Here is a 15,000-nt window from a genome sequence, read left to right on the forward strand (position 1 = left end):
TTCTTTGCCGATCTGGAGGCTGTGACGCCTTTTCTTTTGTGAGCCTTGAGGCCCCTGGCGAGCATCCGTGCTGCTTCGACGTCCATTCTTAAAAAAAAAAAAAAAGAGAAGAAAAGAAGAGAGAGAAAAAGAGATCAGTAATGGAGCGAAAAAGGAAGAAGTGACACGCAAAAAAAAAAAAAAAAAAGAAGAGAGAAGAAGAGCAGGAGAAAAGAAGAGGAAAGGAAAGATGGGATACTCGTAGGATCCAGGGGGCTCAAGCTGATGTTGAACAAAAACTGCTCCTTCAGAAGGTTGGGAAGCGAAGGAGTCGAATAACTTAGAAGCTTTCGGACGGCCTGAAGGTCGTCCTCCCGAGACTGGGGGCCCGACGGACAGAGTCCCTCAGGGAGCCCCAAGGGGGCAGTCCCAGCTTCAAGGTCGGGCACTGGACGTAAAGGTACTTCCCCTTCCAATTATGGATTGAAGAGGGAGCACCCTTCAATAACCCCTTCTTGCCGAACTAGGGGGAGAAGTACCACCAGTCCTTTGCTGAGGAGTGGCGCTTGAAGGTGTAAAAATATCTAAACAAAGAAAGAGATGGCTGAACTTCAACTACGTGGCAAAGGGAGAGGAACCCTATCAGAAACCTAAAAAAATTCGGCACGACTGAAGCCAAAGAAATGTCTAAAAAATGGAAAAGAGCGACGACGAAGGGCAGAAGCGGAAGATGGAATCCGGCACGGAAGGCCTCCTGGTACAGGCAGAAATGACCAGGTGGAGGGGTGCTAGCCCGGTCGACGAGACCAGAAAGCTCCAGATCATACTCCGGAGGAATTCCATACTGAACCCTTATCAGTAAAAATTCATCCAGAGTCAGAGAACAAGAAATGGCGCCCAGTGCAAAAATCGGGCAAGGCCCAGCCCTAGATGAGGGTTCGTCTATAGTATGAGGGTTCTGGGGGGTTGAGGCGGACGAACTCCTGGAACCACTAGAGGCGGAGGTGCCAGAAGACATTTCAAACAAGAATCCTAAAAATTTTAGAGAAATCAGGCGAAATAAGAGAAGAAAGGTTCGCGGGGGACCAAACCAGGGGAACACGGCGGAAGAAAAATGGAGGAGAAAGGGCACCTAGATGGCAAGAAGAGAAATGAAAGTTCTGGGACTAACCTAAGTCACTCCGAAGGGTGCAGAGGTGCGAGGACAGGGATGACTCGAAGAACGCTTAGGGCCAAGGTGGACACCAAAGAGGGTCAGAGCTCTCGGAGAGAAGGCAGACACCGACAGAACTCTCAGGTGGAATGAGACTTCTGAAAATGGAAAGGCGGGTTTAAATAGACCTTGGGATCCGACGCTATAATGATCGCGGATCTCCCCAGGCCGATCCACGCTCGCCACGTGTCCCACTTGCCACCGCAGGCAGCTAAAAGCAGCTGACAGCTAACATAGCCATTACTGCACCGTACCTGAGCCAACGCTCCAGCAGAAATTTTGAAAGGTCCCTTCGGATCGCCCCAATTTGAAAAGACTCCGGCACGCGTGCATTAAATGCCAGAATATCTGAGGGCGATCGTGCATAGGATTCAAGGGGATAACTTCGGCTGTGAAAATTTCTCTATACTTCCTTCATTCGAAACTCAAACTCGGAAGTAGCGGGACATGTGTTGGGTATAAAATACCCCCCCAGTCGAAGTTCGTGTCGGGAGTGACCCTCCAGGGGTTTTACCGACGTCCGACCTTCGACGACATCTTTCCGAACCTCTCCGGCCACCGAGCCTCCGCAACGTTCCCAAGTTCTGCCGACGGATAAACTCCCACCAGTGTAGGCCGGATTCTCCACGACGGGCGGACTCCACCCAAGTTTCGATGATGGTCGACCACCTGCTAGACTTCATCCAGACTCCTAAGGGAGCCGGACTTCATCCCCAACCTCAACTGCAGGAAGACTTCATCCGGACTCCTACGGGAGCCGGACTTCGTCCCTGACTTCAACTGCAGGAAGACTTCATCCGGATTCCTACGGGAGCCGGACTTCGTCCCCGACTTCAACTGCAGGAAGACTCCATCCGGACTCCTACGAGAGCCAGACTTCGTCCCCAACTTCAACTGCAGCAAGACTTCATCCAGACTCCTATGGGAGCCGAACTTCGTCCCCGACTCCGGTTGCAGGAAGACTTCATCCGGACTCCTACGGGAGCTAGACTTCATCCCCGACTCCAACAGTAGGTAGACTTCATCTGGACTCCTACGAGAGCCGGACTTCATCTCCGACTTCAACTGCAGGAAGACTTCATCCGGATTCCTACGAGAGCCAGACTTCGTCCCCGACTCCATCTGCAGGTAGACTTCATCCGGACTCCTACGGGAGTCGGACTTCATTTTCGACTCCAACTGCAGGTAGGCTTCATCTGGACTCCTACGAGAGCCGGACTTCGTCTCTGACTCTGGCTGCAGGAAGACTTCATCCAGACTCCTACGGGAGTCGGACTTCGTCCCTGACTCCAACTGCAGGTAGACTTCATCCGAACTCCTACGGGAGCCGAACTTCATCCCCGACTTCAACTGCAGGAAGACTTCATCCGGACTCCTACGGGAGCCGGACTTCGTCCCCGACTTTAACTGCAGGAAGACTTCATCCGGACTCCTACGGGAGCCAGACTTCATCCCCGACTCCAACTGCAGGTAGACTTCATCCGGACTCCTACGGGAGCCGGACTTCATCCCCGACTCCAACTGCAGGTAGACTTCATCTGGACTCCTACGGGAGCCAGACTTCATCTCCGACTTTGGCTGCAGGAAGACTTCATCCGGACTCCTACGATAGTCGGACTTCATTCCAGACTCCAACTACAGGTAGACTTCATCTGAACTCCTACGGGAGCTAGACTTCGTCCCCGACTCCAACTGTAGGTAGACTTCATCCGGACTCCTACGGGAGCCGGACTTCGTCCCCGACTTCAACTGCAGGAAGACTTCATCCGGACTCCTACGGGAGCCGGACTTCATCCCTGACTCCAACTACAGGTAGACTTCATCCAGACTCCTATGGGAGCCGGACTTCATCCCCGACTCCAACTGCAGGTAGACTTCATCCGGACTCCTACGGGAGTCGGACTTAATCCCTGACTTCGGCTGCAGAAAGACTTCATCCGAACTCCTACGGGAGCCGGATTTCAACCCCGACTCCAACTGCAGGTAGACTTCATCCGGACTCCTACGGGAGTCGGACTTCATCCCCGACTCCAACTACAGGTAGACTTCATCCGGACTCCTACGGGAGCCGGACTTCATCCCCGACTCCAACTGCAGGTAGACTTCATCTGGACTCCGACGGGAGCCAGACTTCATCCCCGACTTCAACTGCAGGAAGACTTCATCCGGACTCCTACGGGAGCCAGACTTCGTCCCCGACTCCAACTGCAGATAGACTTCATCCGGACTCCTACGGGAGCCAGACTTCGTCCCTGACTCCAACTGCAGGTAGACTTCATCCGGACTCCTATGGGAGCCGAACTTCATCCCCGACTCTGGCTGCAGGAAGACTTCATCCGGACTCCTACGGGAGCCAGACTTCGTCCCCGACTCCAACTGCAGGTAGACTTCATCCGGACTCCTACAGGAGCCGGACTTCGTCCCCGACTCCAACTGCAGGTAGACTTCATCCAGACTCCTACGGGAGCCGGACTTCATCCCTGACTCCGGCTGCAGGAAGACTTCATCCGGACTCCTATAGGAGCCGGACTTCATCCCCAACTCCGACTGCAGGAAGACTTCATCTGGACTCCTACAGGAGCCGGACTTCGTCCCCGACTCCGACTGCAGGTAGACTTCATCCGGACTCCTACGGGAGCCAGACTTCATCCCCGACTTCAACTGCAGGAAGACTTCATCCAGACTCCTATGGGAGCCGGACTTCGTCCCCGACTTCAACTGCGGGAAGACTTCATCCGGACTCCTACGGGAGCCGGACTTCGTCCCCGACTTCATCTGCAGGAAGACTTCATCCGGACTCCTATGGAAGTCGGACTTCATCCCCGACTCCAACTGCAAGTAGACTTCATCCGGGCTCCCACGGGAGCTGGACTTCCGCCCTGAACTCCTGTTGCAGGTAGACCTCACCTCGAACTCCTACAAGGGCCAGACTTCGAGCTTCTACAGCAAGCGACCCACTCTGAGTTTTCGCTACAAACGATCTACTTCAAATTTCTATCACGAGCGGTCCGTGCCTGATTCCCACCGTAAGCCTTCACCCGTGCTTCCATTATGGATGATTCCTTTCGGATTTCTGTTGCAGATAGGCCTTGGTCGAGATTCCTCGACAAATGATCCCCATCCGGGCTTCTATGGAGATCGGACTCCGACCGAACTTCTATAAGCAGACAAATGCCGGGCCACAGAATCCAGCAGCTGGACCCCTCCGGTGGATGAACCTCTCCAGTGCCATCCGACATCCACCGTCGGTTGACCCTCTGTCAAAGTTTGTACAAAACTGGACTGCGTCTGCGGAAAGCCTCTGACCGAGCTCCTACGGCAAGTGGTCCTCGCCTGCAGCCTTAACGCCCAAGGCACCCAACAGGATTTGCAACATCCGAGCTCCTCTCAAATGGATAGCTACCTCTCTCCACCAGGCACCTCAATCAAACTTTGACCGACAGGCCTGGACCCCCTGGCAGGCCACAGTAATGGCCATGACTCTGCTCCACTTCCTGCGACGGATCCCACGCGGCTCCATCACTCCCTGGCAGGCCACAGTAATGGCTATGACTCTGCTCCACTTCCTGCGACGGATATCGCACGGCTCCTCCACCCTCTGGCAAGTCGCAACAATGGACGCCACTCCACTCCCCGCAATAGACTCCACGTGGCACGTCACGGTGATGGCCACGATTCCACTCCACTACTCTTCATGACAAACTCCTCCTGGATCCGAACGACCCACTGCCAGACGGTTACAAACGTCGCTATCAGTCTATTGCCCCCTCCGCCTATAAAAAGGGGGATCCCAGATACGTTATTCTCTAAGCTCTCATTTCTATCTCAAAATTCTGCTAAAATTTTTGTTCGAGCACTCCATTCTTGTTGAGGCAGAGAACTGACTTGAACGTCGGAGGGTCTTGCTGGAGCACCCCCAACTCTGATTTAGACTTCTTTGCAGGTACCGACGGCGACCGCGACTCCCTCGACTCCAGCTTCTCCGACGCAGGCAGATTTTTACACCAACTATATATATATATATATATATATATATATATATATATATACATACATATATATATATATACATACATATATATATATATATATATATGTATGTATATATATATATATATATATATATATATATATATACATACATATATATATATATATATATATATAGATATATACATATATATATACATACATATATATATGTATACATATATATATACATATACATACATATATATATATATATATATATATATATATATATACATATATATATATATATTATATATATATATATATATATATATATATATATATATATATACATACATATACATACATACATATATATATATATATACACACACACATATATATAATATATACATATATATATATAGATATATACATATATATATATATACATATATATATATATACATATATATATATATATACATATATATATATATATACACACATATACATATATATATACATATATATATATACATATACATATATACATACATATATATACATATATACATATACATATATATATATATATATGTATATGTATGTATGTATGCATGTATGTGTATATATATATATATATTTGTTGGTGCAAAAATCTGCTTGCGTCGGAGAAGCTGGAGTCGAGGGAATCGCGGTCGCCGCTGGGACCTGCAAAGGAAGTCTAAACCGGAGGTGGCGTTGCTCCGGCAAGACCCTCCGACGCTCAAGTCAGTTCTCTGCCTCAACAAGAATGGAGTGCTCGAACGGAGAATTTAGCAGAGTTTTGAGGTAAAAACTAAGAGCTTATTGAATAACATATCTGGAGCCCCCTTTTATAGGCGGAGGGGGCAGTAGCCTAATAGCGACATCTGTAACCGTCTGGCAGTGGGCTACCCAGGGTCAGGCGGAGTTTGCTGCGAAGAGTAGTGGAGTGGACCCGTGGCTATCATCGGGGCGTGCCACGTGGAGTCTGCCGCGGGGAGTGGAGCGACGTCTGTTGTCAAGATTTGCCAGTGGATGGGAGAATCGCGCGGTATCCATCGCAGGAAGTGGAGCAAGATCGTGGCCATTATTGTGGCCTGCCAGGGAGTAGTGGAGCTGCGCGGGATCCATCGTAGGAAGTGGAGCAGTGCTGTGACCGTTACTGCGGCCTGTCAGAGAGTGATGGAGCTATGCGGTATCCGTCGTAGGAAGTGGAGCAGGATCGTGGCCGTTATTGTGGCCTACCTGGGAGTGCAGATCCGTCGACTGAAGTTCGACAGCGGTCGGAGCTGATGATGGAGTCCGGCTCCCGTAGGAGTCCGGGCGGAGTCCTCCTTGCGGTTGGAGTCGTGGGCGGAGCTCGACTCCCATGGGAGTCCGGGCGGAGTCCTCTCGGAGTTGAAGTCGCAGGCGGAGCCCGGCTCCCGTAGGAGTCTGGGCGGAGTCCCCTGCAATTAAAGTCAGGTGCGAAGTCCGGCTTCCGTAGGAGTACGGACGGATCTTACCGACGGCTGAAGTCGGCGATGGAGCCCGGCTCCCGTGGGAGTACGGACGGAGTCCCCCTTGAGGTTGGAGTCGTGGGTGGAGCTCGACTCCCGTAGGAGTTCGGGCAGTGTCCTCTCAGAGTTGATGTTGCAAGCGGAGCCCGGCTCCCGTAGGAGTCCGGGCGGAGTCCTCCTGCAATTAAAGTTAGGTGCGAAGTCCGGCTCCCGTAGGAGTCCGGATGGATCTTACCGACAGTCGAGGTTGGCGACAGAGCCCGGCTCTCGTAGGAGTCCGGGCTGAGTTCCCCTTGAGGTTGGAGTCATGGGCGGAGCCCGGCTCCCGTAGGAGTCCGGGCAGAGTCCTCTCAGAGTTGATGTTGCGGGCGGAGCCTGGCTCCCGTAGGAGTCCGGGCAGAGTCCTCCTGCAATTAAAGTTAGGTGCGAAGTCCGGCTCCCGTAGGAGTCCGGACGGATCTTACCGGCAGTCGAGGTTGGCGACGGAGCCCGGCTCCTGTAGGAGTCCGGGCAGAGTTCCCCTTGAGGTTGGAGTCGTGGGCGGAGCCCGGCTCCGTAGGAGTTCGGGAAGAGTCCTCTCAGAGTTGATGTTGCGGGCAGAGCCCGACTCCCGTAGGAGTCTGGGCAGAGTCCTCCTGCAATTAAAGTTAGGTGCGAAGTCTGGCTCCTGTAGGAGTCCGGACGGATCTTACCGGCAGTCGAGGTTGGCAACGGAGCCCGGCTCCCGTAGGAGTCCGGACGGAGTCCCGCTTGAGGTCGGAGTCGTAGACGGAGCCCGGCTCCTGTGGGAGTCCGGGCGGAGTCCTCTCGGAGTTGATTCTGCTGAGAACTTTGGCTGTGGGTATTTTGTACCCAACACCAGTCCCCCTACTTCCGAGTTTGAATTTCGAATGAAGAAAGTACAGAGATATAGCCAAAGTTATCCCCTCGAATCCTGCGCACGGTCGCCCCCATATATTTTTGCATTAAATATGCGCGTGCTGGAGTCTTTTCGAATCGGGGCGATACGAGGGGACCCTTCAAATTCTCGCCAGTACACTGGCCTAGGTACGGCACCATAATGGCTCTGCCGATTCGTCAGCCGCTTTTAGCTGCCCGCCGGGGGAGTGGGACACGTGTCTGACGCGGGCTGGCCTGGGGGGATTCGCGATCATTATGGCGTCGGATCCCAGGGTCTATTTAAACCCGTCCTTCCACCTTTAGGGGCCCTATTCGTTCCAGAGTTTTTATCTGTGTCTGTCTTCCCTTCGAGAGCCCTGTTTCAGTTGGCATCTTCTCGAGCCGTAGGCGCCCTCCAAATCGTCCCTGTCTTCATCCCTCTGGTCCCTCAGAGCGATCTAGGTTAGTTCCGGCACCTTCAACCATCTTCCCACCGCTTAGGGACTTCTTCTCTGTCATTATTTTTTGTATTCTCCGAGTTAGTTTCCTGTGACCTCTCGCCCCTCATCCGATCCGTCTTCTTAGGGATCTTTAGAGCTCTCCTTCAAACCTACCCGAAATGTCGTCCGGCTCTTCTGCTCCCGGCAGTTTCGAGAGTTCTTCCACCTCAAACCCCCAGGTCCCTTGCTCTGTAGACAAACCTGCGTCTGGGGCTGGGCTCCGCTCGGTTTTTGCACCGGGCGCCATTCCATGTTCCCTGACTCCGGAGGAACTCCTTCTGATAAGGGTTCAGTATGAAGTTCCTCTGAAGTATGACCTGGAGCTGCCTGGCCCTTCTGACCGGGCCAGCACTCCCCCATCCGGTCGTTTTTGTCTGTATCAGGAAGCTTCCGTGCCGGACTCCGGCTTCCGCTTCTTTCCTTTGTTGTTGCCCTCTTCCGCTTCTTAGACATCTCCTTGGCTTCTGTGGCCCCAAATTCTTTTAGGTTTTTGATAAGATTTCTCTCCCTTTGCCACGTAGTCGAGGTCCAACCGTCCCTCTCCCTGTTTAGGCACTTCTATACTTTCAAGCGCCATCCTTCGGCGAAAGACTGGTGGTACTTCTCCCCCTAGTTCGGTAAGAAGGGGTTGCTGAAAGGTGCCCCTTCTTCAATCCACAATTGGAAGGAAAATACCTCTTCGTCCACTGCCGACCCTGAGGTCGGGCTTGCCCCCTTGGGGCTCTCTGAGGGATTCTATTCGCGGGCCCCTAGTCTGGGGGAGGACGACCTCCAGGCTGCCCGAAAGCTTCTTGCCTATTCCGCTCCTTCCCTTCCCAATCTTCTGAGGGAGCAATTTCTTTTCAACATCGGCCTGAGCCCCCAGGATCCCGCGAGTATTCATCTTTTCCTTTATCTTCTCTTTTCATGCCTTTCTCTTTTTTCTTTCCCTTTTTACCTCTTCTTCCTTCTCTCTCTTTTTCCCCTCTGTTTCTCTCTTTCTTTCTTCCCCCCCCCCCTTTTTTTTTTTTAAGGGATGGACGCCGAAGCAGCGCGGATGCTTGCCAGGGGCCTCAGGGCACATAAGAGAAAGGGCGTCGCAACCTCCGGATCGGTGAAGAGGGCCAGGGCGGAGGAGTCGAGCTTGGCCGCACCTGCCCAGGCGGCCCCAGCGATTAACATTCTCTCGGATGCCGAGGCAACGGCTCCCGGGCCTCCTCGAGGAGTCCACCGACTGGGGACCCTGTTTGGGGATCCGCTCCATGGAGGCGCCCGTGGCCGAGAGGGGAAAAAGGAGGAAATCGTGGCCCGCAGGGTGAGTAGCCACCGAACTGCCGCCGACGAGTCCCTCTGCTCGAAGAGGGGCCGGAGAATCCCTTCAATGATAAGAATTTGATCAGGCGGTTGATCGACGGCTGCATTCTACCCGACGTCGTCGAGAGGATCGACCGCGCCGATCCTGAGCAGCGAGCCTGGGACTCTTTGGGGTCCTTCCTTGAGGTAAGCAAATCTTTAATTACCTGGCTACTTGGCCTTTGCTCTGATTCCCTAGCTGCCCTTGCAGATTGGGCACCAGCTCCTCGCCAATATCGAGGTGATGAACCATGCGAGGAGGGACATCCTCCAGGTGGAGGAGCGCTGTCGGGCCGAGGTTGCTCGCCTCCAAGCGAAGACGGCCGAAGTAGCCGCCCTCCAAGAGGCCCTGAAAAGAGAGAAACAAGCCCGGGAGGAGGAGAGGCAGACCTTGGAGGAGTCGGCGAGAAGGGTGGAGGCCGAGGTCGCCAACTTGGCTGAGCAGATTTCGATCTTGGTCTCGGAGGCCAGAGTCCTTGCGGTAGAGGAATTCAAGCTTCCGCGGAGATGAGGGACCTGAATGTCCAATTCGGCCAGAGGCGTTCATCAAGGGGTTTGAGCTCTGCCAAGAGAAGGTGGCCAGAAAATTTTCGGAGCTCGACCTCAGCTTCCTAGGCAGGAGTCCGAAGATGAGGCTGGCCCCTCGCCAGCCGCCACCGCAATTGCAGTCCCCTCGCCAGGGATGCCGAATTCTCCAACCCCCGCCCCCGAGGTCTGAGACCTCCGGCCTTGTATTTTTATTTCATCGCAACTTTTTTTTTTCTTTTTTGTCTTCAAAAAATCATCCAATCAATAAAGTTGAAATTTCTTGTCACGGATGGCTTCTCCTCCCTCCCCTTCTTTTCTCTGCTTTTCTTCCTGCGATGAATCGTGCTTTGACGCTTTTGCCTTCCAATGGCAGTGTCCTGCAGAAGCACTTCCCCTACCCCTGGGGATCCCGCTGAAGTCGATGATCCAGCGGCTGAAGAAGGAAGTTTTTCACTTGACAAAGAAGTCGAAGAAGATGGAAGGCAAGCTTTGCAGATTGAGAGAAGGTCATTCTGAAGCCACCGCGGAGGCCACCCACTTTCGGAATCTCCACGTGAAGGGGATCATGGAGTATAGCCGGAGGAAGGCGGCTTTCGCGAAGGAGCTGATGAATGCAAGAAGAGCGCCAGCGACCAAATTTGGGCTCAGGCCGCCAGGATTAGCACCCTCAAGGTGGAACTATCAGCCGCGAAGGGAAAGATCGGCCAGCTGGAAGGAGGTTCGTCCCGGCTCTTGGCCCGGGTCGACGGCGACCAGGAGTGGTCGAAGAAGGTCTCCGACCTCCAGCAGCAGCTTCAGGACGCCGAGGTGAGCCACGACGTGCATCGGCCAGCTGGCGCAGGCAGGTGGAGGAATATAAGGGGAGACTCAGGGCGGCGACCGACGAAGTCGCTCGTCTCCAGAGGCAGCTGGCCAGTAGGGCTCAGCTTACTTCTGCCCAGGATTCTGATGAGCTCCAGTCCCTAAGAGGAATCGTTGAAGGGATTTCAGTCGCCCTCGGAGAAAAGACAGCCGAGCTGCAACAACTGAAGATTCAATTGGCATACGAGCAGCGGGCCGTCGCAGATGCGGAGGCAGAATCCGAGGTCTTGAGGAAGAGGCATCGAGAGGTGGAGGCCGAGAGCCAGCGACTTCGTCGGGCGCTCCAGGACGCACTGCAGAAAAGGGAAGAGCTAGAAGAAGAAATTGAGAATCTAAGGCAGTCCTGGTTGAGAAGTGGAGCAGACAACTCTAGGTCGGAAGGAGCAGAGCCTCCTTAGAGCTCTTTTCGTCCTTCTGTCTTTTCATGTATTCACTTCTCTTTTTGTCATTTTGCCTTTCTTTCCTTGGCCTTCCGGCTTTGTAGCGTGTATTACAGAAATGGAATGAAAAGGGTGTTTTGTGTTACCTCGTTCGTGCGTTGTGTTAAATTATCGTCCGCCAAACTTTTCTTATCGTTTGACTTGTCTGATGTAGACGTCGTTGGGAGGCACCCAGTCGTCGATGCGTTAGCTCACCTTCCTCGTCGTACGTGGCCGCAAGCCCGAGCTTGGCGGTCCGAACTCCGCATTACTTTGGGGATGTCGCTGTCTTCCTGACCTATGTCGGGAGTCTTTTTAGAAGCCGGGGGTGTTTGGTAGGAACTCCCCGTCTCGTTGGGACGAAGTCCTTTAGGTCTTTGGGGCGGTTTGTCCTTCATCTGTTTCCACCATGGTTCGTCACCTTTCCTTTTTAATTTTTCTCCTCTTTTTCGAGTGAGGACCCTTCCTTCGCTTTTTGCGGGGTTGCATAGGAGCGCGGAGGTGTCGCTGGGGGGTTTTTTCCCTTCATCCGATCTTGTTGGGCGGCCGGGTTTCATTACCGTCAGGGCGAGGTTTTCCTTTCGTTCCGCGAGGGCATGTAAGGGTCATTGCCAGGGCGGGCGGAGTCTTCCTTGCTGCAGAAGTCGCGAGGTGGAGTCCGGGCGAAATCTCTCTTGCTGCAGAAGTCGTGGACGGAGCCCGGCTCCCGTGGGAGTCCGGGTGGAGTCTTCCTTGGCGTCGTGGACAGAGCCCGACTCCCGTAAAGTCCGGGTGGAGTCTTCTTTGGCGTCGTGGATGGAGTCCGGCTCTCGTAGGAGTCCGGGTGGAGTCTTCCTGGGCATCTTGGATGGAGCCCGGCTCCCGTAGGAGTCCAGGTGGAGTCTTCCTTGGCATCGTGGATGGAGCCCGACTCCCGTAGGAGTCCAGATGGAGTCTTCCTTGGCGTCGTGGATGGAGCCCGGCTCCCGTAGGAGTCCGGGTGGAGTCTTCCTTGGCATCGTGGATGGAGCCCGGCTCCCGTAGGAGTCTGGGTCTTCCACTTTGCTCAAGCCAGGGCGAGGTTCTCCTCCCATTCCCGACTCGGCTGTGGGGGTGCGTTAAGGCGCTGTAAGGCCTCTCCCCCCATCCGGTCTAAAAGAACCGGGCCTTTGACTTTGCTCATGTCAGGAGAGGTTCTCCTCCTATTCCTGACATGGCTGTGGGGGCGCGTTAGGGCGCTGTAAAGCCTCTCCCCCCATCCGATCTAAAAGAACCGGGCCTTTGACTTTGCTCATGTCAGGATGAGGTTCTCCTCCTGTTCCTGACATGGCTGTGGGGGCGCGTTAGGGCGCTGTAAGGCCTCTTCCCCCATCCAGTCTAAAAGAACTGGGCCTTTGACTTTGCTCATGTCAGGACGAGGTTCTCCTCCTGTTCCTGACATGGCTGTGGGGGCACATTAGGACGCTGTAAGGCCTCTCCCCCCATCCGGTCTAAAAGAATCGGGCCTTTGACTTTGCTCATGTCAGGACGAGGTTCTCCTCCTGTTCCTGACATGGCTGTGGGGGCACATTAGGGCGCTGTAAGGCCTCTCTCCCCATCCGGTCTAAAAGAATCGGGCCTTTGACTTTGCTCATGTCAGGACGAGGTTCTCCTCCTTTCCTGACATGGCTGTGGGGGCACATTAGGGCGCTGTAAGGCCTCTCCCCCCATCCGATCTAAAAGAATCGGGCCTTTGACTTTGCTCATGTCAGGACGAGGTTCTCCTCCTGTTCCTGACATGGCTGCGGGGGCACATTAGGGTGCTGTAAGGCCTCTCCCCCTATCCAATTTCGAGATAGTCGGACTTTCATTTTAGGTATGTTAGGATGGGGTTCTCCCCCGGTTCCTAACATAACTTTGTTTCAGGCGTTTGGAGGGGTCATATCCAGTCGTGATAAATCCATGCCAGAGGGGAAGAGTACGTTAAGTAAAAAGAAATTTAGATTCAAGGTGAAATTGTAAGTGATACATTTACAAATTTTTCGAGTTCCATGGTTGCGGGAGGCCTGCTCCTCCTTGAGGCCCTCCGGTGATGGAGTCGATGGTCCCGATGGGAGGTCGGTCCCCGGGTTGCTCCTCCTTTCTTGGCGGTTCAAGCTACGGAAGGGCCCTTGGTCGATCTCCTCTACCCTCAGGCCTGCGTCGGATGAACCTGTCGAGTCGACCTCGCCGAATGAGCTCCTCGATCTCATCCCGGAGCTGGATGCATTCCTCTGTGTCGTGGCTGTGGTCGCGGTGGTAGAGGTAGAACTTGTTGGGGTTGCGCTTCCCGGGGTGTGTGCGCATCCTCTCCGGCCTAGGGAGCTGCTCCCTGACCTCCATCAGTACCTGGGCCTTCGAGGTGTTGAGGGGGGCGTAGTTGCGGAATCTCCCTGGTGGGGAACCCCGCCGAACCCCGTGATCCGAACTTCTCTGCCTACGCACCCGGGGTGGAGTATGGGTGCGCTTGTGCCCAGGAGGGGATCGAGAACACGACCGGGCTTCCCTTGGCCTTTTTTCAATTGCGGGCCTACTCGAGTCTCCCGTTTGCCGCTCCTTCGCTGTCTCTTCATCCTTCATTTTGAAGGCTTCTTCCGCTCGGACGTATCCTTCAGCCCGAGCTAGCAAATCAGCAAAATCCCTGGGATACTTCTTCTCCAGGGAGAACAAAAGGTCATTCTTCTGAAGGCCACCCTTCAGGGCGGTCATTGCGACTGATTGGTCCAAGTTCCGGACCTCCAGCGCCGCGATGTTGAAACGGTTGATGTAGGCCCGAATGGACTCCCCTTCCCTCTGCTTGATGTTGATAAGGGACTCCGAACCCTTCCGGGGGTGCCGGCTGCTGACGAAATGGGCCACAAATTGGTGGCTCATTTGATCGAAGGAAAAGATGGTATCCGATTTCAAAACCGAGTACCAGTTCATCGCTGCTCCCTTCAAGGTGGACGGGAAGGCCCGGCATAGGATGGCATCAGGAGCACCGTGAAGCAGCATCATCGTCCGGAAGGCTTCCAGATGATCAACCGGGTCTGAAGTCCCGTCGTAGCTTTCGAACTGGGGAAGCTTGAAGTTTGGCGGGATCGGTTCCTGCATGATCATTTGAGAGAAGGGAGGGTCAGTACAAATATCCTCACCATAAGTGGGGGGTGCATGGCGGAGTTCTTTGATCCGTCGGTTCATCTCCTGGAGCCTCCGGTCCAGGAAATCCTCTCGACTTTGAGTCTCGAGGGTCCTCTGGCAGAATGGGGGCAGGGATCTTCCAAGGGTGGAGTCGTGGTCCGATTGAGGGCTCTCCACCCTCGGATTCATTTTCCCAGGAAGGATGGGGTGGCTGGCCCAGGTGGCCCGCCCCACCGTCGAATTCTGGTGTTCCGGGGATACCCTTTCCGGGCATACCGATGCCTGCAGCTGCTGCTGCTGCATAGCTTGCACAGCTTCAGTGAGGCCCCTGACCTGCTGCGTCAGCAGGTCAAACTGCTCCGCGCCGACCACCACCGTCGGAGGAGGAGGAGGAGGTTGAGAAACAGGAGGAGAGGCTGGAGCCTGAGACCTGGCCGCGGCGGCCGTGGACCGTTGCGTGGATGCCTTGCGGGGAGGCATCAAGTAAGGATCCCGAGGGGGAGACAGGGAGTGGGTGCCGGAGGAGACGATCGGAGGCGGCTCCGTTGAGCGCTCATTTAAGAACAAGGGTACTGCGAAGACACAGCCCCTTCCTCTAGCGCCAATCCTGTTGGTGCAAAAATTTGCTTGCGTCGAAGAAGCTGGAGTCGAGGGAGTCGCGGTCGCCGTCGGGA

Source organism: Elaeis guineensis, chromosome 7 (genome assembly GCF_000442705.2).
Source record: "Elaeis guineensis isolate ETL-2024a chromosome 7, EG11, whole genome shotgun sequence".
Lineage (NCBI taxonomy): Eukaryota > Viridiplantae > Streptophyta > Magnoliopsida > Arecales > Arecaceae > Elaeis > Elaeis guineensis.